The 22,768-nt window shown below is 41.7% G+C and overlaps 1 protein-coding gene across 3 annotated transcripts in view; it reads left to right on the top strand.

The window, feature by feature from the left end:
• Positions 1–22,768, top strand: part of cdh11 (cadherin 11, type 2, OB-cadherin (osteoblast)) — a 284,093-nt gene that overhangs the window by 178,233 nt on the left and 83,092 nt on the right. For 2 of the 3 annotated variants that reach the window (XM_082558378.1, XM_082558376.1), the window contains exon 1: positions 13,178–13,674. The exons of the other annotated variant lie outside the window; for it this stretch is intronic. The gene's annotated coding sequence lies outside the window, so the exon portion shown is untranslated. Of the gene's footprint in view, positions 1–13,177; positions 13,675–22,768 lie in introns of those variants that run through there. 3 annotated transcript variants of the gene reach the window in all.

Below are 22,768 nucleotides of genomic sequence, written 5' to 3'. Positions count from 1 at the left end.
GGTCAAAACAGAGCAATCTACGAAACACCGTGGAGGTTCTGTTACTGTTTGAGATTGCATTTCAGTCAGTAGTGTTGGGAATCTTGTACAAATTGGTGGAACTGTGATTGCAGAAAAGGACCATCAATTTGTTTCCCACCATGTAAGAGCATCTGGGAAATGTCTGATTGGCTACCACTTGTTCGTTTTACATGACAATCATTTCTAACACAATTCCAGCACAATGAAAGCATACCTGGACAGAAAAAGGGGGGGGGGGGGAAACACAGATTGGAACATCATTACTGAAGCAGTGTGGAATCAGAACAAAAGGAAGCCCACATTCAAAGAAGAGCTTTTGAATGAAAAAAAAAAATCTGGAGATCTATTCCTGAAGATTTCTTAAAGAAATTACAATAAGGGATGTTTAAGTGAGTTCAGGATGTGTTGAAGAATTAAGGAGGTCATACCAAATACTGGCTTTCAGGTTCAGATGCACCCATTTCCTATTTTCCCAGTAAAATACAAAGAAATAGAAGGTGACTCGTGACTTTTGCACAGTACTATGTATGTATACAGTATATAAAGTATAATTACCACTGTTTAAAAATACTCCAGTAAAAGTTGAAGTACTGATTCAACTTGTTTACTCAAGTAAAAGTGAAAAGTAGCTCTTTGAGCAACAAAAACACCGGCCCACTTTAACCCCTGACTTTGGCACAGGTAATCTCTTTTTATGCAGGATCCTCTGGTGAGTAATACACAAACAGGACTGCCACTCATATGTTACCATTTAGGATCAAATCGGTTTGATGTTTGAAGGCAGGTCAACGTGACAAAATAACTACCCTGAAATGTGTTAAAGCAAAAGTAATGAGCCTGTTCTGAAAATCTAAGGAGCAGAAAGTACAGATGTTTGTTTAAAAATGTAGACAGTAAAAGTAAAAAGTAGACAGAAAAAAAAAAATTCAAGTACAGATACCTGTTCTTAAGTACAGCAACAAAGTATTTGTACTTTGTTGCTTCCCACCTCTGATTGTTTTCATTCCAGCTGTAAAGGGATTTCAGTAGTCATTCTCTGCAGCAGATCAATTAAAACTCACCTGTTCTTGCACCGTACAATGATCCATAAGTAAATGGCACAACTTTGTCCAAAAGACTAGCAAGATGGTATTAGTGAATCTGAGGCTTAAATATGCGAACATGACAGGATTAGTTTCACATAAACATACAAACATATCACTGTTTATTACTTAATACTCCCTTTTTTTTTTTCTTTTTTTTTTTTTTTCTTTTCCCCTTCCCTTTTTTCCCTCTTTTTGGGGGAGAAGGGCAAAAGACAAAAACCAACAGAACGGGCAGAGAAAAAAAAATGCATATATCAATCACCTGGGTCACCTGCTGAGAAAGAAAAAAGAAAGCAAGCAGAAGAGGACAAGAGTAATAGAATAAACAACATCACAATGATATATGGGAATATGACAGTAAATACTAAATGTTAAACATTATTGTGCAGCACATAAGATCAACAGAACACAGTGTGCTTTGAGGTAGGAGCCAAAAAGGGTGTAGTTTGTGGGTGTGATCACCCGTGTGTACACCTGTGAGCATGGACGCGCTTGTTTTTTGTTTTTTAAAAGGTTCCTTCATGTAATAATCTGCTAGAGGGTGTGGGGGGGCCACAGCCCCGTCCTCCAGGGCATGAAGCAGGTGTGGAGGAGATCAAAACTCCAGACATCCAGAGGCCCCCAGAACACAAGAGACCAAGGAAGACCAACAGAGGGGCAGCTGCGCCACTGTCCCGGAAAGAGCTGAGGAGAGTCCCAGATGAGGGCTCACTCAGCAGCCGCAGAGCAGAAGCCAGGGGGAGTTGCAGTGACGCGCCCGTGAGCTCCGCCGGCAGCCAGCTGCGCCTGAGTGACCGAGCCCCAGGCCGAGAGGCTGAGGGCACCCCACCTCCGAAGTGGCCCGAGCGAGCCCCAGGCTCCAGGCCCCGATAAGCGGCCGCCAAGGAGTGAGCCGGTGTGTACCTGGACGCCCACCCCCGGACACAAAGAACCACCAACGCACCAATGTCTGAGGGGGTCCGCCACTGGCAGGGGAAGTGGTGGTAGGGGGAGATAGGCCTCCAAACCTTGGAGGGCCTGAGGTGTCCCCAGAGAGGTGGCGCCTGACACCCAACCTGACATATAGACACAGACATACAGGCACACACAGACACAAACATCCATTCCCACCCTCATGCTCTCATATGCACTTACTCCACACTCAACCAACGTGGAGACAGACATAAAGAGACGTTGTACACACGATCACACTCCCCAAGCGTACTCTACAAACCGGGTCTAGGTGCCCCCGCCCCTGGAGGGGGGAACTGCACCCAGACCCAGGTGGTGTTTCCCTTTTCCCTGCGGTGGGGGGAGGCAGACCGCCCCGACTCCGCAGCAGCAGGAAGGCTCCACACTCCAGACCGCAGTCGGACGGCCAACTCCTCCTCCTAGCCCCCCTGCTCCAGCAGGTCGCAGAGAATGGGGGTGAGAGAAGACTCCAAACCTCCCTCCACCCGCTCATTGTAGTGTTGATGCATATGTGTTTTAAGGTGCATTTAAAACCCAGGAGGGCATGGAGCTACCTGCCAGAGAGCAGCAGGTAAGCGCATGGTCCCTCCTGCTAGCCCTCAATGTCTACGTGTATTTAAAATTGAGAGGTGGGCAACGATGCCAGGGGTGGGGTGTACACCCTGATGGTACTTTGGACTCCGTGTATCGTGCCCACCCCCAAGATCCTATATGTATGTGTAATGAGAGTGTGAGTAATGTGAATGTCTAAGTTGTGGCATAAAATTGAGGCAGAGGCAGCCAGAAGGGGACAGAGGGGGGGGGGGGTAGCCTCCTCTGCACCCTGGTGACATACCCCTACTCCAAGGCCCTGCATGTGTGGGTGGTTGTGGTGGAGCGGGAAGAGGGAGGCAGCTGGAGATGGGGAGGGAAGGAAGGGAGGGGCAAGTGACCCCTCCCTGGGGCCAGCTCCCCCGCTGACCCCAGTAGGCACCCCCATACTCCGCGACCCGCCAGGGAAAGGGGGCCCAGGCCCATCCAGACCGGGGCCCAGTGCAGCAGCGCCGCCCGGCCCCACAGAGCCCGGGACAGTCCACCCAACCCCACCACAGAGAAAACTGCACCCACCCCACCATCCACTCATCTTCCAGACTACATAAGACAATAAACATCCAGGCTGAGATCTTCCTCCACCTCTCCTGTATCTCCCCCTCCTGCAGAGGGAGCTCCTGAGAAGAGGAAAGCTCCTGCAAGATGTGACAATCTCCCCCACCAGTTGAAGAGCCCCCCAGGTGGCTCGATGCACCGGCGGCACCCTGCTCCAGGGCTGGGCCCCCATGCACCCACCCGCCCACAACCCCGGCAACACACCAACCAGGACCCAAGCCCCCGAGGCCCGGTCCGGGTCCCAGCCCAGAGACGGAGCGCCCCCAGAACCTCACGCCCATCCCGGACCCACCCAGGGGCAGCCAGGCTACCAGGTCAGTAACCCACGTCCGTCAGCACAGACCCTCCCCTAGCCCCGCTGCACGCAGCCACGAGGAAACAGTCACCTGAGAGCCAACAGAGCCCCTAACCGGACATGACCGCTACCCCGGGTTGAGCCCCCCAAGGAAGATGCCTCCGGGGAACCCCCCGACGCCCTAAGCCTGTCCCTACCCCCACACCAATCACACCAGTGAAGGCGGGACCAAACTATGACCCCCCACCCCCACTAGGTGATGGAGCTGATCAAAGGAGCCCAGAGCAATTGATCTGATGTGGTGGCAGAGGCTGTATCAAGACTAATGTAATCTAATAGATAATTTCTATATTGGTTAGAATTAAGATTATTTTTATTTTTCCAGTTCATGAGGACTGTTTTCTTGGCTATGCATAGGGCAGTGAAAACCATATGAGCTATATTCTTTTCTGAAGTGACATTATCTAAGCTGCCCAACAAACACACTAAGGGGGAAGTTGGAATGTTACATTTCAGACACTTCGATAAGTCTTCACATATCTCGCGCCAAAACTTCTGAACTGGTGGACAGAACCAAAGAGCGTGGATATAATTGTCCGGTGAATTGGTTTGGCAGTGTGAGCAGTTGTTGGTAGACGTAAAGCCCATCTTGAACATCCGATGACCTGTATAGTGCACTCTATGTAATATTTTGTATTGAATTAATTGAAGACTGGGATTTCTAATTAGATGAAAGGTTTTTAAGCAAATCTGAGACCAGAAGTTTAGGTCTAAATTAACTGATAAATCCACTTCCCATTTTGCAATAGGAAGTGATATTGATTCATCTGTTTTAGAAAGCATTCTGTATATTTTGGATAGTAATTTGGGGGGTTTAAGAGTAAGAAATTGAACCACACTTGGTGGTGTTTGTAGTTCAACTTGACCCGGTTTAAATTTCTTTTTTACTATGGATTTAATTTGTTGATATTCTAAAAATCTTTTCTTGTTGATCCCATATTGTGTAACTAGTCCGTCAAATGAAATAAATTCTGTTCCTTCTAGTATATGTTCTAAATATTTGATTCCTTTATCACTCCAATCTGAAAAGTTTATCATATTATTGTTTTGTAATATGTCAGGGTTGTTCCAGATAGGTGTACGTTTGCATGGGATTAATGAAGACGCCATCAATTTTAGAAACTCCCACCATGCTGTCAGAGAAGAGCTGATGTTGATGCTTTTAAAGCATTCATGTCGTTGGATGTTTGAGCTGATAAATGGTAGGTCTGAGATCTCTAGATTATTGCAGAGTGCTTGTTCTACATCTAGCCAAGGTTCATCTAAGAGGGTGTGTTTTAGCCATCCTGAGATAAACTGAAGCCTGTTGGCTAAGAAGTAGTGCTGAAAGTTAGGCAGTTCTAGTCCTCCTTTATCCTTGGTCTTTTGTAGTGTTTTTAAGCTTATACGTGGGGGTTTATTTTTCCAAAGGAATTTGGACATACATGAATCTAGAGATCTGAACCAATCTTGTGGCGGTTTAGTTGGGATCATTGAGAATAAATAATTTATTTTTGGTAAGACCATCATTTTTATAGCGGCAACCCTTCCCATGAGTGATATGGGTAGACATTTCCATCTAGCCAGATCATCTTCTACCTTCTTTAAAAGTGGGATATGGTTTAATTTAGTTAGATCTGCAAGCTTGGGAGAAACATTAATACCTAAATATTTTATATTTCCCGATTGCAGTGGTGTAGAAGAGGAATTATGGAGGGAGCAATTAATCGGTAGGACTGTAGATTTTGACCAGTTAATTGAGTAATCTGATATTCTTGCAAAAGAGTTTATCAATTCAATCACCCCAGAGATATTGGTTTGTGAATTTTGGAGAAAGAGTAACACATCATCCGCATAAAGGCTGATTTTATGTTCCACGTTCTTGCATTTTATGCCCTTAATTACTGAATTCTGTCTAATTGCTGCTGCTAGTGGTTCAATAAAAATTGCAAATAGTGAAGGGGAGAGTGGGCATCCCTGCCTGGTGCCCCTCAAGAGACAGAAGCTGGAGGATGTCTGGTCATTTGTTCTAACACAAGCTGTTGGGGAATTATATAATATTTTTAACCAGTTTATGAAAGAGGATCCAAAACCAAATTTGTGTAAAGTTGCAAATAGAAATTTCCAGTTAACTCTGTCAAATGCTTTTTCTGCGTCTAAACAGAATATTGTAGTTTCTAGGTTTTTACTGTATGAGTAGTCTATCAAATTAAGTAATCTACGTGTATTTGTTGATGAGTGCCTACCTTTTATGAAACCAGTTTGGTCAGGATGAATTAAGAGGGGGGTTATTTTCTCCAGTCTCTTTGAGAGAGCTTTGCAGATTATTTTAAGGTCTACATTTATAAGGGATATTGGACGATAGCTTGAGGGATATACAGGGTCTTTGCCTGGTTTTAGCAGGAGATTAATGTTTGCAGAATTCATATTTGATGGAAGTCTGCCCTTTTCTTTAATTTCCAACAACGTTCTGTAGAAAACTGGTGCTAGAATCGACCAGAATTCTTTGTAGAATTCTGCAGGAAAGCCGTCTGGACCTGGAGCCTTATTATTGTGCATACTTATCAGGGCTTCCTGGAGTTCACCTGGTGTCAGTGGTGAATCCAGTGCCATTGCTTGAGTGTCCAATAATTTTGGAAGAGTTATGTTGTCCAAAAACTGATCAATTTCTTTTTTAGATGGGTTTATTTGTGGTGAATACAACGTTTTATAGAAATCCCTGAAAATGTTGTTTATTTGTGTCGGTTCATATAATGTGTTCCCAGATGAATCTTGAACAGCACATATAGTTGTTTTTTCTTTATTTATTTTTAGCTGGTTTGCTAGAAATTGACCGGATTTATTACCATGTTCGTAATTTTGTAGGCGTAGTCTTTGTACTAAGAATTTTGTTTTTTTATCAATTATCTCATTTAATTCTAGTTTTGTTTTGCGTATTTTGTTCAATGTTTCCTGATCTTGGTGGGATGCGTAGGCTTCTTCTAGTGATTTGATGTTTTTTTCTAATTCCTGAATATTTTTGTTTTCTTTTTTCTTTTTATGTGATGAGAAAGAAATTATTTTACCTTATTACTATCACTGTCCATATCCCATCTTCCAGGAACAGTGATAATGTTTTTCCAGAAAAAAATATATTTTACCTGCTGATCTTTTATTTCAAACGCAACCTGCTTTGGAGCAGGTTATGTTCTGGAGCAGGTTAGGTCTGTGGCATTAGTTACCATGATGATGAACCCCAGTAAGAAGTAACCCACCGTCATAACACTGAAAACCTAAGGTTGAGCATGAAGTTAGACACCTTCCTAAATCCTAAGCCTGATTCATCATACACGGCTCTTGTGACTGCAAAGGCCATATGATATATTTTACTTCATTTTCATAGTCATTAAACCTCTCATGCCCTTTGAATTGGGGAATTTTCATCCTTGAAAGGGCCATTGCCATCAAGATAGAAATGGTCCATAATAGGATAAAGGTGATAACTCAAAACAACTTTGTATTGATTTGCAGTGTCCCCTTTGTAAGAAAACTACTGAACCCAAACCATGGCAGCAAAAGACCCCAAAAGCCCAAAGTATTGCCTTACTGTAGGGTCAAACACTCATGTTTTTCCATTTAACTTACCGGGCTGTAGCTTAGCGTGTCACCCTTTCACATCCTCTGTATTTATTTTGCCTGCTCTTGCACTATTTCCTTATGTCTATATTGATTTTTATCTTGTGTTTCTGTTATTTTCAGTAAGTCCTAGTGTCTGTTTATTTATATGCATCTTTGTATGCGTGTGTGTGTGTGTGTGTGTATCCTGTGGGTGGCCCAGCTCACGGTGAATAATCCCTTACTGTTTGGGGTTTGTGGGTCAGCATGTACAACAACACACATCTTTCGTCTCCAGACCTCTCAGAAGTGCTGCCTCAGCTGAATGCTTACAACACAAGACTGCAGGCTCTCATTGTGGCCACTGCATATAGCATTACTGTTCTTATGAGCAATATGCTCACAGGTTTTAATTAAGTTCCTCTTCATCACATACATTTAGCATAAGCACCATGTCTCCTTAGAGTCAGTGATCACGTAAAGAATTAACAAAAAAAGCTTGGAGTCAATAGGTGGTATTGAATTTTCAGGGAGGATTGAAATACTATTTCATCTTTTTAGCCATTAGTCTGTTTTTTTTTTTTATTGAAAAGATGCTGATTAGAAAATCAGTTCTATCAGCAGTTCTATTATTTTATAAAAATGCTTGCCATTGTCCATCACTCCATTATGAAAATCAGGTAAGCAGAGGCTCTAGAAAATTAAGCTCAAAGCCATTCATGGCAATTTGTTCCACACAATGACACTCTAATAAGTCAGGTTTCTATTTAATTTTGGTTTACCCCTGACACAGCAACCCTCACTATATATGGCATTATTTTACTCTGGGGTGCATGTTGATAGACACCAACAAGAAAACAAGTATGTCAGTGTCACACTGAATGTAGCATAAATCCTGAATGAAAAATAGTTGTATGTGTCACGATAGGGTGCAGGTGAGGGATGAAAATTGATGATGAGATTGTTTTTTATTAGAATCAGTAGTTTTGATGGATATGTTTCAGAAAAGGAAATACAGGCCTACCTTCTGAAAGAACTTTTCTAAAATATTATAGAAAACATATATCCATAGTCTACAATAGGATACGGGAGGGATGGCGATGGTACAAAAATGCATACACACATACTGACATCTCACTGACAAGAATTTGTGTCTCATTTGGAACCATATTTAACTTTCTTATGTCATTTGCTCTTTTGTGTTCCCTTTCCTTTCCTTTCATATCGATTAATTAAAATGTATTTATATAGCACTTTTCAAAGATTAAAAATCACAAAGCGCTCCTCCCGGCCTCTGGGCCTGCGGCTCGGTTCACTCTGGCACAGCTGGCTGCCGGCAGAGCCGGCGGGCATGCCGGTGCAGCCCCCTCTAGCTTCTGCTCGGTGGCTACTGGGTGACGCCTCGTCTGGGGATCCTCAGCCCTTCCCATGAGGGTGGCACGGATGCCCCTCCGGTGGTCCTCCTTGGGCTCTCGCACTCTGGGGCCTCTGGATGTCTGGGGCCTGGATCTCCTCCATGCCTGCTTCATGCCCTGGGGGACGGGGCTATGGCTCTCTACATCCTCTTGCAGACCATTACATGTGGAAACCATTTGCTTTGGGTTTTTTTTGCTTGTTTTCTATTCTTTTTCTCTCAACAGGTGATCCAGGAGATTTTTTTTCTCCCCCCCTTTCTCACTGTCCCTCTCCCCTTCTGTTTTTCTTTTCCTTCCTCTTTCTTTCTCCCTTTCCTCACTTTCCTCACTCATGTCTGTCCCGTCTGTAACATCTGAAAATAAAATAAAATAAATAATAAAAACAAAGGTCGATCTAATGGACCAATACGGCAATGCCACGATGATCCATTTGGCAAAATAAATCCATTGGGTATCCTTGTTGGTCTTCAGACAACAATTCTGATGGCTAAAGAACCAAATGGGACAGGCAAAAGAAAAAAAAAATCACAAAGAGCTTCATGATAAAACCAGAAATATAAAGTAATAATAGTTGAAAACAAGTTGAAAGTTGAAAACATAAAACACATTACTTTAATCTTACTTTACTTGATCAACAGCAACCCACAAAACTATTTAGTAGAGGATAAGGAAAACATGTTCTATCCGTCAATTTTTTCCCCATTATTCCAGTTCAGGTTTGCAGCAGGGCCTGGAGACTTTCCCAACTGTCACTCACTTTGTCAAGACAAAATTCTGACTTATTCTAACCCCACTACATCCATATTGCACACTTTAAAAAACAGAGCATCCAATATTGCTGCAGTCAGGGCATAAAAGCTCAGATTTCAAAAGAAAATGTGTTTTCATTATTGTAACGGTAACGGCTTCTGACAGAACGGCAGTATTAGACACACCAGGATGAGAATGTGTTAGTTAAAATGTACCGTTTTACATAGTTAAGCATATGTTACAAAGTTTGTTTTCTGTTTCCAGAGTGACAAGTTCCTCCTCATCACACATTCTACAGTGACTTTTTCATGTGGTCACTGGAGGTCACTTACCTTACATCTTCTATCATTTTCTTCAGCAAAAAGAACCTCACTGTAAATTTCTAATATGATCTTATCTCAGGGCATAGGATGATGAAGTCTCAGCAGATGTCACCTGCATCTCTCTGCTATGAGCAAGTTGTCCATTGGCATTTGTGCCTGGACATACCAGCCACAGACATATTGGCTGCTGAGAGATAATTGCCCTGCTTTAGAAACCTATAAAGTTCACATAGCTAGACTGGAGGAGTGGTGCTGGAATAACTCACAGGTGGCATAGGTCCCGGGTTTTTCGGCCAGGATAATGGCTTGCGCCCAGCTTGGGCTTATGTATGTTGCACTTGGTTTCCCTTTATTCAACTGTGTGTTTAGTCTTATTTTCACTGTCTTTTTACTTACTGTCGTTGGTCTTTGGTCCTGCCCGAGTGAGGCTTTAGCAATCCATTTTGATCACCAGCTGTTTCTGTAGCAGCAATTATGGCAACTGATGGTTGTCAGTACGTCACCAACCAGTCTTCTAGGTTAAGCCCATTTTCCATTGGTACCTTCTCAGCTTGAATGCACACAGCTCACCACAACTCGACTTGGATCAACTGGTTTTCCATTACGGTCGAGTACCACCTAATGTATGTGGTCAATCATTATAGCAAAATGACAAAGCATGCCATAACATCATATGCAACACAAACTTTACAACAAAGGTGGATGTTGAGGTGATGATACACCTGTTGCTCGGTCTGTGACTTTTTGTCTGCCTCGGGGAACACGATGTTATCTTTTGTAGACACTTCCCTCGTTGCCGGAATTCAAAAATGGTGGTTTTGATTTTCTTGAATGAGATGCTCTCATGACGCCACTGATCAGCCAATCAGTGGCATGCAGTCTGACGATGTCACATTTTAGAACCTACTTGAATCACTTCTTCCCCTTTTCATTAGTACCTACTTGGATTGATTTGGCATGGTTTTCAGGATTTTCCATTAGGTCATAGTACCTGGTACTTTGGTTTCCAAGCGATCTGAGCAGGTACTAAAATGTGACGTTGCCAGACTGCATGAGACCGATTGGCTGATCAGTAGCGTCACTCGATGAGTCATGAGATCGTCTCGAAAATCAAAACCGCCATTTTTTAAACTCAGCAATGAGGGAAATGACTACAAAAAACAATGCTGTGCTCCCCTGAGTCTGACAAAAAAAAACACAGACAGAGCAGCAGGTATACATTTGCTTCGACATCCATCTTTGTTGTAGCAATTGTCTCCCATATTAATTCCATCGCGGAACACGCAGACGAGAAGCACGCAAACAAGGTACTACTGGGTTGTAATGGAAAACCAGTTGATCTGAGCTGAGCCATGTCAGTCCCTGGAGAGTCGATCCGAGTAGGTACTAATGGAAAAGGGGCTTAGCCTAGAAGACTGGTTGGCGACACACTTCCAACCATCAGCTGCTACAGTATCAGATATGCCAGAAAAAAGAGAATAGCCTAATATTTCTGTCTTTAGCTCACTAACCTTATCCCTCTACAGACTCATGAACTACCAAGCTTACATCAAACAAACTGCCTTTTTTTTCAAAAATAAAAAATAAAGATTTTCCAGATTATAAGATGAGATTTTCACAGCTGTGGGGAACCTTCAGAATAACCATACAGGAAAGCAGATAACCCTTGAGTTACGGTTGGTTTACAAATCCTTCTCTACATGGAGCTGCTAAGTTAAGAATAGAAAGAAAAATATATGGAAGGATTAAGATGAACTGTAAGCATGGTTTGATTCCATGTTTTATGTTTAATTTTAAACAAACAAAGGGTTTGTGTATTTTTTTATTTTATTTGAAACAGTATCTTATATGAAGAAAAATCCAGCTACAAGCTTTACCTTGAAAAAAATATATATCAAAATTTAAAAATGTAAAACCAATGAATTATGGCCTCAATGTTTGCTGTGCTGAAAATTTCCAAAACCATTTTATCCTCACTCAGCAGCAGTGAGAAAGGTGAGTGTGCATATAACTCCCCAAAAAACATGAAACTTCTCTGTCTTTGAAGAAGAGAAAAAAAGTCCATTTCTTTTGTAGCATCACCTCGCTGTCCCTTGCAGGCTGTTGGCATGGAAAAGACTGGGTTTTGAACCAGAAGTCAGTGTGCATTAAGAATTTCAAATACATTCAAAGGCTGACTTTTTTTATTGAAACGTACCAGACTCTATGAAATGAAAAATTGTGTGCAAAAGGCTGCAGTTGTTTACATTTTCACTCATTATGGCCAGAAATACCCTGTAATTACATTTGACAACCTGCCCTTTATCTTAATCTAATTATGTCATTTTGCATCCAAAGTAATAAAGGCCTGCTGAATGCTATAATGAAAATATGCATTATCATCTACTGCTCCCCACTGAATGAGAACCCCTGCAAGTGAGCCATGCTTGTGAGCCTTTTTTTTTACCCCTGCCATTAGCATCCAAAATACATACAGAAATTTACGGATGGGGGTGAGCAACTGGCAGCTGATACAGGCATTTATGAATGGCTCGATGTGGCACTTATGTGTCATCACTTGTGAAAGCTGTGGTTAAGATTTTGTTAGGACTGGCCAAATAAACAACTTGAGTAGGCTGAAAAGTCATGATGGGATTCCAAGTAAAATGAATCTTCCGAGAAAGATAAAACTATTGGAAATGTATTGGTTTAAAGGCTTTAAATTATTGTTTTATAGGTTCTTGTGTGTGTCTATCTTGTGTGAAATCGCTTCATTTAAGCAGACTTTGAATGTTTCAAAATATCAAAACATTAATATCAAAAGTAACAATCATTGGGTTAGTGTAATTGATGCACACACTATCTATTTTTTTCTGAGACTAAGGGATCCATAATAGCAGATGTTTACAAGTCGAGCGTTGCTTTACGAAATACTCCTTCAAACCATTCATAATTTAGTTTTCCAGGTGTGGGTTTTTCCAGCTTTTTTTTTCATGGCCAATTACATCGTTTACACTGGACTTTTGTAGGCGACACTCTCTGTGTATAGCAGGCCTGCCGTCCTCTCCTTTCATTGGCTCTCTGTGCAATTCTAAATCTCTGCTGGTAGCGGTTGGAAGCTCCTCTTAGCCAATGAGGAAATAGCAACTGTTGCATTCAGTTACCCTCCTGCAGGGCTTCTTCTGCTGTAACCTCTCAGGGTGGATTTTGATGTGGGAAGGGTGTACAGTGTTACAATACAGATAAGGCTATAATGTGGCCTAAACCTCATTAAACAACGTATCCTTCTCAGTGCAAATGCTTTTTGCAACCACGGTCAAAAATAACTAAACAAATTATATTTCTACTGTAATAAAATCTGAAAATGTTAATGTGTATTGAGAGGTTTGCCCCACTTGAGTTTGTCATTTGAGGTGCCACTTATTTAATTCCGACGAATAACAAAATTACTACCGATACAGGAGTAAGAGGAGAGAGAGGATTACCAGTTTCATACGCCCTCCAACGGCAGCGACACCTCTCTCTCTCTCTCTCTCTCCCTCCCTCTCTTCTCTCGCTGCTGCTGCTGCGCGCCGTTCAGTTTCCCTCACATCGCTTCCGATGCTCCAGGAGGGAGGACGGATAAACGGCGCTGACGGTACCGGATTTGTTACCCGAAGGAGGGAGGGATGCTACGGTGATTTCCTCTCTTTTTCTCTTCCAACACCCACCTCCTCACCATCCCCTCCACTCCTCTCCATCACTTCAGTCTCGGACCTCATCAAGACGCATGACTGCTCTTTCATTTTTGTCCTCTCTTTTCAGTTTATCTTTAAATTCGCTTGACTGGTTTGTTTGTTTTTTATTATTTTTTGCCACTGAGCTCCAGCGGGAAACCCACTTGGCTCAGCTTGAATTTCTACCCTCTCATCTCCAAGCGCACGTAAACATAGAAAAACTGGGCTTTTAATCAGTGGATGTGTTGGACATCTGGTAAAAGAAGCAATACTACTTAAGTCAAGTGGCCGATCTCTACTGGCTTGTATGTATTGAGGACACTTGGGTGAACGAGCTGCGCACGGAGTCTCACTTCCAAGGTAAGACCACTGGAGTTTAAGGACTGGGATTTTGCCGTAGTTACATCAACACACTTCCATCGTATGTCTCTCTTCTCACTATCCGCGCATCTCTTCTGCAGAGGCTTTCCTGAGCGCAAAACACACGAGAGCCAGCGAAGTTAAAGGTTTAGGTTCCCGGGATGCTGGGGAGATTCTGGTTAGACTCTTGACTAAACCAAACTGTCGCACAAACACTTCTTATACATTATAGGAAGATTACTCGGAGATGATATCGGACTTGATTATGTTTGATTAACAATGGAAAATCTCACAAAACCCAAAGATCCTTTGCGCATTAAAGACAGCACTTGGTTTTATTTGTTGTGCTGCTGCCAGTAACAGTGCAGACTTTATTCGTTCCTCCGGGCCACTGGACGACGGTTGGATCTGTGTGGTTTTCGCATAACAGAGCGTGGATTCACTAAAGTTTCTCTTGCAGTGTTTCTGCATATTTTTACTTATTTGGTCTGCGAGTGCATCCAACTGCGTTTGCGTATTTGTGAGTCTGCCCACGTAGCCTATAGTAGCTAATCTAGGAGTAAGCTCCCTTTCGCTGTCTCCGTGTCTCCCGGCGGCTCCGCGTAACTGCGACGCAGAACTTTTCCTTGGATCACCATCAACAGAGTCTGGATGTGTGAGGGGGGGTTGCGGTCACATAATTCGGTAAACAGATAAATTCACTGCGTCCCTTTAGCCCACTCCAGGAAAGAAATATTTGTTAGTGTTACAGTTAATCTGCATTTATTTAACATATTTCTTCCTGTTTCTTCCAGAAAGCGTTTTCCCCCAACTTATCCTCCTCCTGTAAAATCAAAACGGCATATTTAAAATTCTCAATCCCCAATATTTTCCCCTTTTTCGCCATTTCCCCTTCTTTCATTCTTTCTCGTTTTCTGGTTTTTGCGGGGTCATTACTGATTTGGAAGCTAATTGATTTTGTGATTTTGAAATGTGAATCCCTGAAGACTCCACGCAGCTTAGTATTCAGTCCGTTTGAATACTTGAAGCGGAGCGGCGTTCTTGCCCTTTTGGTGTGCGCCAGCGCTGGTGAAACTGCATAAAAAATGCATACAGATCACTTGCCCATAGGCTCATTCAGGCTCGTTCTGCACTCAATTAGGTCCGTGCGTTTGGCTTAGCATCCCTGTAGGGCCACATTAGATCATTTTGTAAATTGTTGCATAGACATCCAGTGAAATTTGCTCAGTAGAGTAGATTTGTCCGTACTGGTTGGGTCTGTGCGCATGCTGGTCTGATATGAATAATTACAGATGGATTTGGAACTGGTCTGCTGCTCAGCCGCTTTCAGCAGAGAGTAAAAGAGATATCGGTGTGTAGTTTTGGGCATCTGCAATTCCGCTGCGTTTTCAATGGGGGAGCAAAGAGAGCTAGAGAGGTGTGTGTGTTGGGGGGGGGGGGGGGGGGGGGGGGGGGAGCGTTAACTCCAGGGCTGTATCTTTGGTATTCATGGCACAACTCAAGATTGCTGCTCTCAAGCAGGCAATAATCTCTCTCTCCCTCTCCCCCTTCTGTCTCCCACACTGTTGCTGTATAAAATGTCTCCCCTCTCTCCCGTACCTTTGCTCTCCCCTTTGCATTTCAACCCCCTCCAACTCACCATTCTCTCGCCCTCCTCTTCCTCTCTCTTCATTTCTCTACACAGCAATCTCTCCGACTCTGTCTGTGCGCTTCAGTCTTATGGGAGCCATTGAGAAAATCATTTGCTGCTGTTGTATTTATTCGACAGGGGGTTCCTAGCAGCCAGGCTTGGCTGGAGAGATGTTTTCTTGTGTTGCCTTGAAAAAAGTCTGCAGTCTACAATGGAGCAGGAAAGATGCAGAGAAATGGATCCATTAGATGCTCTAACTGCAGTTTAGTAAATAAGGGGGGAAAGGGTTTGGAACTTATTGTGTTATATTTTTGACAGGCTTTTTTTTTTCATTTTTTAATTCCCTTCTTACAAGTGTTGTAACTGTGCTGTTGTGGTTCCCCCCACACTTCCTTATTATGTGGTTACTTTTCAGAGAGCGTTTCCCTGTTTATTTAATGTTTGCCAATTAGCCTACAGACCAGTCACTGCAGCGAAGAACAGCAGAATTCCCCTTTTTTATATTTAGTTCTGAGACACTGTGGCTCACTGGCCACTTAAAAGACATATTACACACAAAGAAGGTCCCTAATTTAGTAGTTTTGAATTGCTGCTTCTTATGTTCACTTAATGACAGAGCTCAACATCACAGCTGTCGCTCTCTGGCTCCACAAAGGGTTTTTGTAAGTAGCACAACAGTATCACTCAACTTGTGCTTTTGGATGTTTTCTTAATTCACCAATTAATTCTTCATTCTCCCAATATTTCACTCAAACAATAATACAGTGTGGGCAGAGTAAAAGAGGAAAAGATCAAGAGGCAAAAAAAGAGGTGCAGGAAAGGAAATGAGGGGATGTGGTCTGCAGAGGAGATGAGGTGCAGGGCAGAGAGAAACAACGGGGCAGACGGTCGGAGGAGCAGCAGCTGAGCAGAAAAGAGCATGACTCCTATCAGGATGTGAAGAAAAGGAGGAGGTGGTGGACAAGAGAGGAGGGCAGCGTGACGTCTATCAGTAGAGTAGTCAGTCTCATTCCTTTTTGAGAGTCACTGCCGTATGAGCTGAAATGAGACATGCGAGTAGAAACTGCCTGCCTTCACTTAGCCATTGCAGGAATGAACAGTTCCCGCAAAAATGTGGTTTTATGTCTGCAGAAGTGATTGTATACCTTAAAAGCAGGGCAGACACACATAATTCCCTTGTACCAGTACATCTTTGTGCTATTTAGGGTGAGCAGCATACAGAAACCTGGCTTGGATGACAGATGAAAGCGGGGTGGGAGAGGTATCAGATTTTTTCCCTGATGTTCAGCCAAGAAATTGCACAGAAACTGACACAGAAATGTCGTCAGATTTGTTGGTTTTTACTGAAGTGGTTTCAGAACCTGGCACTGGAAATACTGTGCATCATAGCTGTGCTAGTTATAGTTAGTAAAGATAGAATTAAGCTTAACGAGCTTTAGCATTTCTTCTGGAATGTGTGATAGGACATGAGAAGGCCAGAAGATATTTAGGTTAAGTTCAAACTCTCTAACTCAGAATTCAATCTGTGGGAACTTTCTCATGACTTATCTTAGACACTATGCACATTAGACACTATGTTTACCTATTATGTATCTATAGACTCAGTCCAAGTGTGTAGCAATAATTCCTGTTGATGTTATTTGACGTTCTTCAGAGTTTCACAAAAGAAGGAAAAAGAAGCAGCATTTGAAAATGTTCTTTAAATTAATGGCAAATGCAGAAAAATCAGACAATATAAAATTTGCTTTTTACTTATAAGTATTAATTTTGATCAGCTTTGAGTGATTTTTAAAGATTTGATGGGACTAATTATGTTGATCTTTCCACATTCATGAAACGAGTAAGACAGAATCTTAAAAAGAGAATGAAAAGAAAACAACCTTGCTTTCTGGATTGAGTTTAAAGGCATCTGCCTGCAAGCAGTGCTGATGTAGCACCCTAGGGAGGAAACAAAATAGAGGGATTAATTTATTACACTGTAATCATTATATTTATTTTTAATTAGGCACCAACTGCTCATCCTCGTAAGTTATGTGATCGTAAAGTAGTTTTTTTAAATAATGAAAGGGAAGCTTAAAAGATAGAATAAAGTTGTGATCCTGCAGATAAAGAAACAGGACTCAAAAAGAAGACAGTAAAGGGGAAAATGAATGGAAGAGCTACTGGACCATTTCTAGATGACGACAGAGGGAGCTATTGGGCTTTGCTGCAGTATTGGCTCCACTGCTCCTTTTCCTTCTTTCTGCTCTTTATTTCTAATTCTTTTTCCAATCTCTCTCCTTTCTCCTGCTCTGTCTGTCTCTCTCAGGGGGCCAGTCAGAGAGATGGAGAGGTAGTTAGGCTCCCCAGGGATACAGGATTCAATATGAACGCCCCTAACAGACAGACCCACACGCGCACACACGCACAAATCTTGTCTGTCTGGATAAGCCTGTCCACTGTGACTGGTTTCTCTTACCTTCACATTCACGTTACCTCCCAGTGAGAACGGGGTGGGGGAACATTGGTGGAGAATTGAGTTCTGCCTTCTGCTTCTGGACTTTTTTTTTTAAATTTTGTTTTCTTCCAGCCCCTTGCTCCATGGGCTCAATAGAAAGCAGAGTCAGCACACACAACTGGTTAAACGTCAGCTTTTTTTCTCTCTTTCCCTTAGATCGATCTTCATCTATTTAAAACAGCAGAATGTGAGGCCAGATAGATGTTAGGCTGATATATAATTTCCTATGGCAGCGGAATGGGATTATAACTCTAATCTTTCATCTCAACCGGACTAAATGGCAGAGTCAGTAATTAGTGCCTTTGACCTCTAATCCCCATACTTGTTCTCTAGCGGTGTGTGGGGTGGGGGGTGGGGGGGTGGAGGAGGAAAAAAAAAAAAGCAAGTTAATTTGTCTGTATTTGATGATTTCCTGGGTATTGGTGCACGTGGGGAAGAGTGAGACAACACAGGTGGCTTAGTAGTGTTGACATAGTTCCCATGCAGCATGACATACTGGGTTTAGTTTCTTTGGCCTTAAGCATGGCGTTTGTATGTTTTTTTTTCTTTCTTGAGCTCATGTGGTTTCAATTATTCCTCAATTGGTCTACATGCCAGCGACTTTAAATTACAGTGCACCCGTTCCAGTTCATGCACTTTAGTCTGACTACTCTCTACTTTTTGGCCCGTTTCCCTTCCTTCAACGTAGCGCATACTGTGTTTTGATTCCGTTCTCTGTATCCCTAAAAAGGAAAAGAAAACCAATAACTTGAATATCAAGTGAAAAATCACTAAATTGGAAAATGTTTTCAATTTTGTTGACCGAAACAAACTAACAAGCAGCGTGATTCATGAATGTGTCCCATGCTCTCATTATTTGATAAGCAAAGTCACATTGAAGTAATTTAGGCAGTGCAGACTAAAGCTGGATGGGATGCATGCAAGTACTCAGAGATGGGAAACTGCACCACAAGTAATACCACAAAGCAACAAGGACACCAGTTAGAGCAAATAAACAAAAACATGTGGCAGCACAGAGAGACTACAGCATCAATTAGGTGTTCACTTTTAATTGCCCTCGCATCATGCGCACCTAAAACGACATGCTGCAGCTGCAGCTGTGTTGGTTTCCAGTATTAAAGCTTTGTTAGCTGAATAGTGATCCTCGGCATGGTCGACCTTCTCACTCCTGCATAAAAGAGCTGAGCACTGGCAGAAAAGGCTGCGTGGATTTACTGCTAGGCGATGAGGCTGCAGTTTAATTGCAAAAACAGTGGAGTCTGGATCAATGTTAATTCAGGATTAATGAGTGATTTCATCGATTTTACCATTGATGATCGGAATACAGGGTTGACACTGATATTGATTGTATTGGAAATTGATTATTCGAGACAGCGATTTATATTGATCAGAACACCTTGTATGGGCACGTGTATAGGCACCTGAACTTTTCATCCAGAATATTCATTTGTGAAATCTAATTGATTGCAAATGTGATTCTTTTAACAATGGTTTTGTGTGTGTATATATATATATATATATATATATATATATATATATATATATATATATATATGCTTTAGATATATTGTATAGATGTAGGTGTATGCACGAGTGTGACAGAGTGGGCCTGAAAAATAAGTGTAATTTGTTTTCTGTGACAGTCCTTGGGTCCAGTCAGGTGCTCTGCTGTCTCGTGGACACCAATCATATTAAGGAAAAAGAAAACCATGTTTGTTATTTTTTTAAACAGTCAAATGTAACTATATTTCTGCTTTGGCAGACAGCATGTCACAGGCAGAGACACTGAAAAAGAGTGAGGGAGCGAGAGGGAAAGGAAATAAGGGATGAAGGTCGAGAACAAAGTTCATCTCAATTATGAATTTCAGGAGATTTTCTTTACTTTTTGCGGTCGCTCTGGTACAAAAGTACTCGGGATTGGGGTCAAAGAGAAATTTGGGCTCTTTCTTTAATGCCAATTAATAATTCACAGCTGAAAAGGCGTCTGGTTTGACAAGTTTTGTATGAGGTACTGTAGAGTCAGTGAGAAAGAAAGAATGTGAGGAACAGTGGCTAGTTTCTGCGTGCGGGTCAAGGAGAGATTTAATGAGTCATTTGCTTCTCATTATTCAGGATAATAATTAACTCTGTGTGTGTGTGTGTCTGTACTTGTCCAGCTATCATAGTGAGCACCAGCTTGAGTTTTAGAGCATTGGTATGAGGACATTTTGGAAAGCAGAGGACCTTTTGGGTTGCTACCACATTGTGATAGTTGTTGAAAAGCATGTTTGATATTGAAGACTTTAGGCTTTATGTTTATGTTAATATAAGAAAACGCATTAAATCTATGTCTAAGAATATCCTCAGCAAGATAACCATTAAGTATTGTCATAAAGTTATTCATAGTGGGCTTGTCCACCTTTTTCACTCAAACTGATTATGTTTTATAAGTTACTACACTTGTCATCAATTAATATGTTGTGATACTACATGCAACAAGTCATGGAAAAAACTTCCATAGCCTAAAGCAGTGTCTTCTAATTACTTTTAGGTATTTTTGTTTAACAAATAACTTAAACAGTTAATTGACTTTTGAACTTTATTTTATTTTAAATCACCTGTCAAACTCAAGCTATCAGTCTCATTCCCCATCTTTCTTTTTTTGTCCGTACCATCATTTTCTCACTCCCTCTATCATTTATCTCCACTAAACTTGTCAAACACGCACAGGCGCGCACAGGTTTGAGCATGTACCTGCAGTGGGTGTGCTGTTGATTACCATAATTAACACGGTTATGTTAATTGTAGCAAGTTAATTTTGCTGATGGAACACATTTATAAAGGTGAACTTTATGGACAGTTAGCTATGGTTTCAAGGTACAGTGTGTGTCCATGCTTTTCTGTTTGCATCCTGTTTGCATCATACTTTATATATGTGAGGATATGTGCACATTAGTGGCTGACAAATCAGTTCAAATCAGTTCAAATCAGGTTTAAATTGTGGAAAATGATTTATTTTGCAGGACACGTGCTGACAAAGACACAGCAAGTGGTGTCGAAACCAGAAGCTGAACGTACACACAAACACACAAAGTGTCAGTGGCCAGCCAGAAAAGCAAATGCTGCATATAGCTTATCTGATTATAAGCAGGGTTAGATAGAGGACTCTGCATTACAGGGAGTGTTGAAGAGACATGCAGATCAGACTGATAAATAGTTTAACTAAAATGTGGCATTTCAGTAGCTCCACAGTCTAAAAACCATGTTACTGTGACCTCCATCTGGCCAAGAACATTCATCATTTGTCCCTCCCTGTATGTATTTCTGTTGTTTTTCTACTGTTTAAGAAAATATGAACATGAGAACTGAAACTGGATGACACAATTCATATGCGGCATAATGAGCTTTCCGAAGATGTAGCTCGAAGGCGGAATACACAAAAAAGTAGTTAAGTTTGCAGTCTTATGTCATCGAGAGAGGAAGGGCTCTGGCACCTATTTGCCGAAACAGGCTCTGTGAACATAAGTAGCGTAATAATCCTGTTGCATACTTTCACTTATTTCTTATCTTTTTATTTATGTCACATTGTATGCCTTCATATTTGGCTTATTTATCAGTAAAATTGCTTTTTAAGGTTGAATTATTTTAAAACAGTTTAAACAAACACGGTAATGGAAACCAGTTTTTCATGCAACAAATTGGCTCTTTGTCCTGTCTGCTGGCATATGGGGCTATTTATGACGGAATTGTTTTTCTTGTATTGTGATGTGAATGATGTGGGTGTTCAGTAATGGGATTTTAAACCACGATTTACCTGTCTTTAAGGCACATTAAAGTCATTAGATGGAGACAATCAGAATGCATGTAACTGTTAATGGTTGGACAGCTGCAAGACAATTAGATCTGACCATAGGTAGTTAAAATGTTTATCACTTTATAACGCATTAATCTCAATATTTAAATCCCTATGAAGTGGACAAATATGAGGAGAAGCTTCTTAGCCACACATATTCTAATATTTCAAAGTGTTTCTAGCATTAACCAGTCAGTATGCTGGCAAGGCCTGCATTTGATGTCAAAGTAATGCTTTGATCACACTGGGACTTATCTACAGCTTCTCATCCAGTTCTGTCTCATCCTCTCTTGTTCTCTCCTTCCTTCTTTCCTCAGTCCTCATCTTCCTCCCCTTCCTTTCCCTCTTTACTTATCTCCCTTCTCCTGTCCTCCACATTTCATTCTCCTCCTGTCCCCTTCAGTATACCTCAGCCCCCTCACCCCCACCTGTATTTATTCCCACTGTGCTTCAAATGAACACAAGTGTTACTCTCTGAAAAATTTCCAAAAATAAACCCGGCCTGGAGAAATGTATTACATAGAGTTTTTTCCCTTATAACATATAGCAGCTTTCTGTGTAATTTAACATGATTGCTAAATTATGCACCATATTAGAATGCATGAATGATACTTTTTTCCTAGCTGCATAATTTGTGAGTTCACTAAATGAGCCAATCTCGCAGAACCCTGAATTTCTTCGGAATCCTTGCAGAGATACTGCGATCTGAGAGGCGAAGGTGTGTCTGTTTTCTGTGCACATCCACTCACACCGGTGCCACAGAAGAATCCATGAGATTAGATTAACTAGGTAAAATCTACATTTTACCAGCTTTGGTTTGATGGTGTCACGCCAGACGATGGCTCACTGACACGCACATAAAAAGACATGGGGGAAAAAACGAGATAACAGTGTACATGTGACGCTGACACATACTGTTGTACTAAGCCTATAGAGAAAAACCCAGTTTTCTTTTCTACAAGACAGCATTACTGCAAGCTTGACCTCTTTAGCATAATAACCTCTCTTCATTTTCCTCCCTCTGTCACTTTCTGTTTTGCTTCTGTTTCATTATTTTGTTTTATTTGCCGTTCTTTCTCTGTGTCATTACTTTTGGCTAAAACCCTGCATTCCTTCTTTGCATTTTTACTCATTT

The sequence above is a fragment of the Aulonocara stuartgranti genome (assembly GCF_965226115.1).
Source record: "Aulonocara stuartgranti genome assembly, chromosome: 13".
NCBI classification, from domain to species: domain Eukaryota; kingdom Metazoa; phylum Chordata; class Actinopteri; order Cichliformes; family Cichlidae; genus Aulonocara; species Aulonocara stuartgranti.
The sequence above is the reverse complement of the archived record's forward strand: the minus strand, read 5'-3'. Positions and strand labels throughout refer to the sequence as shown.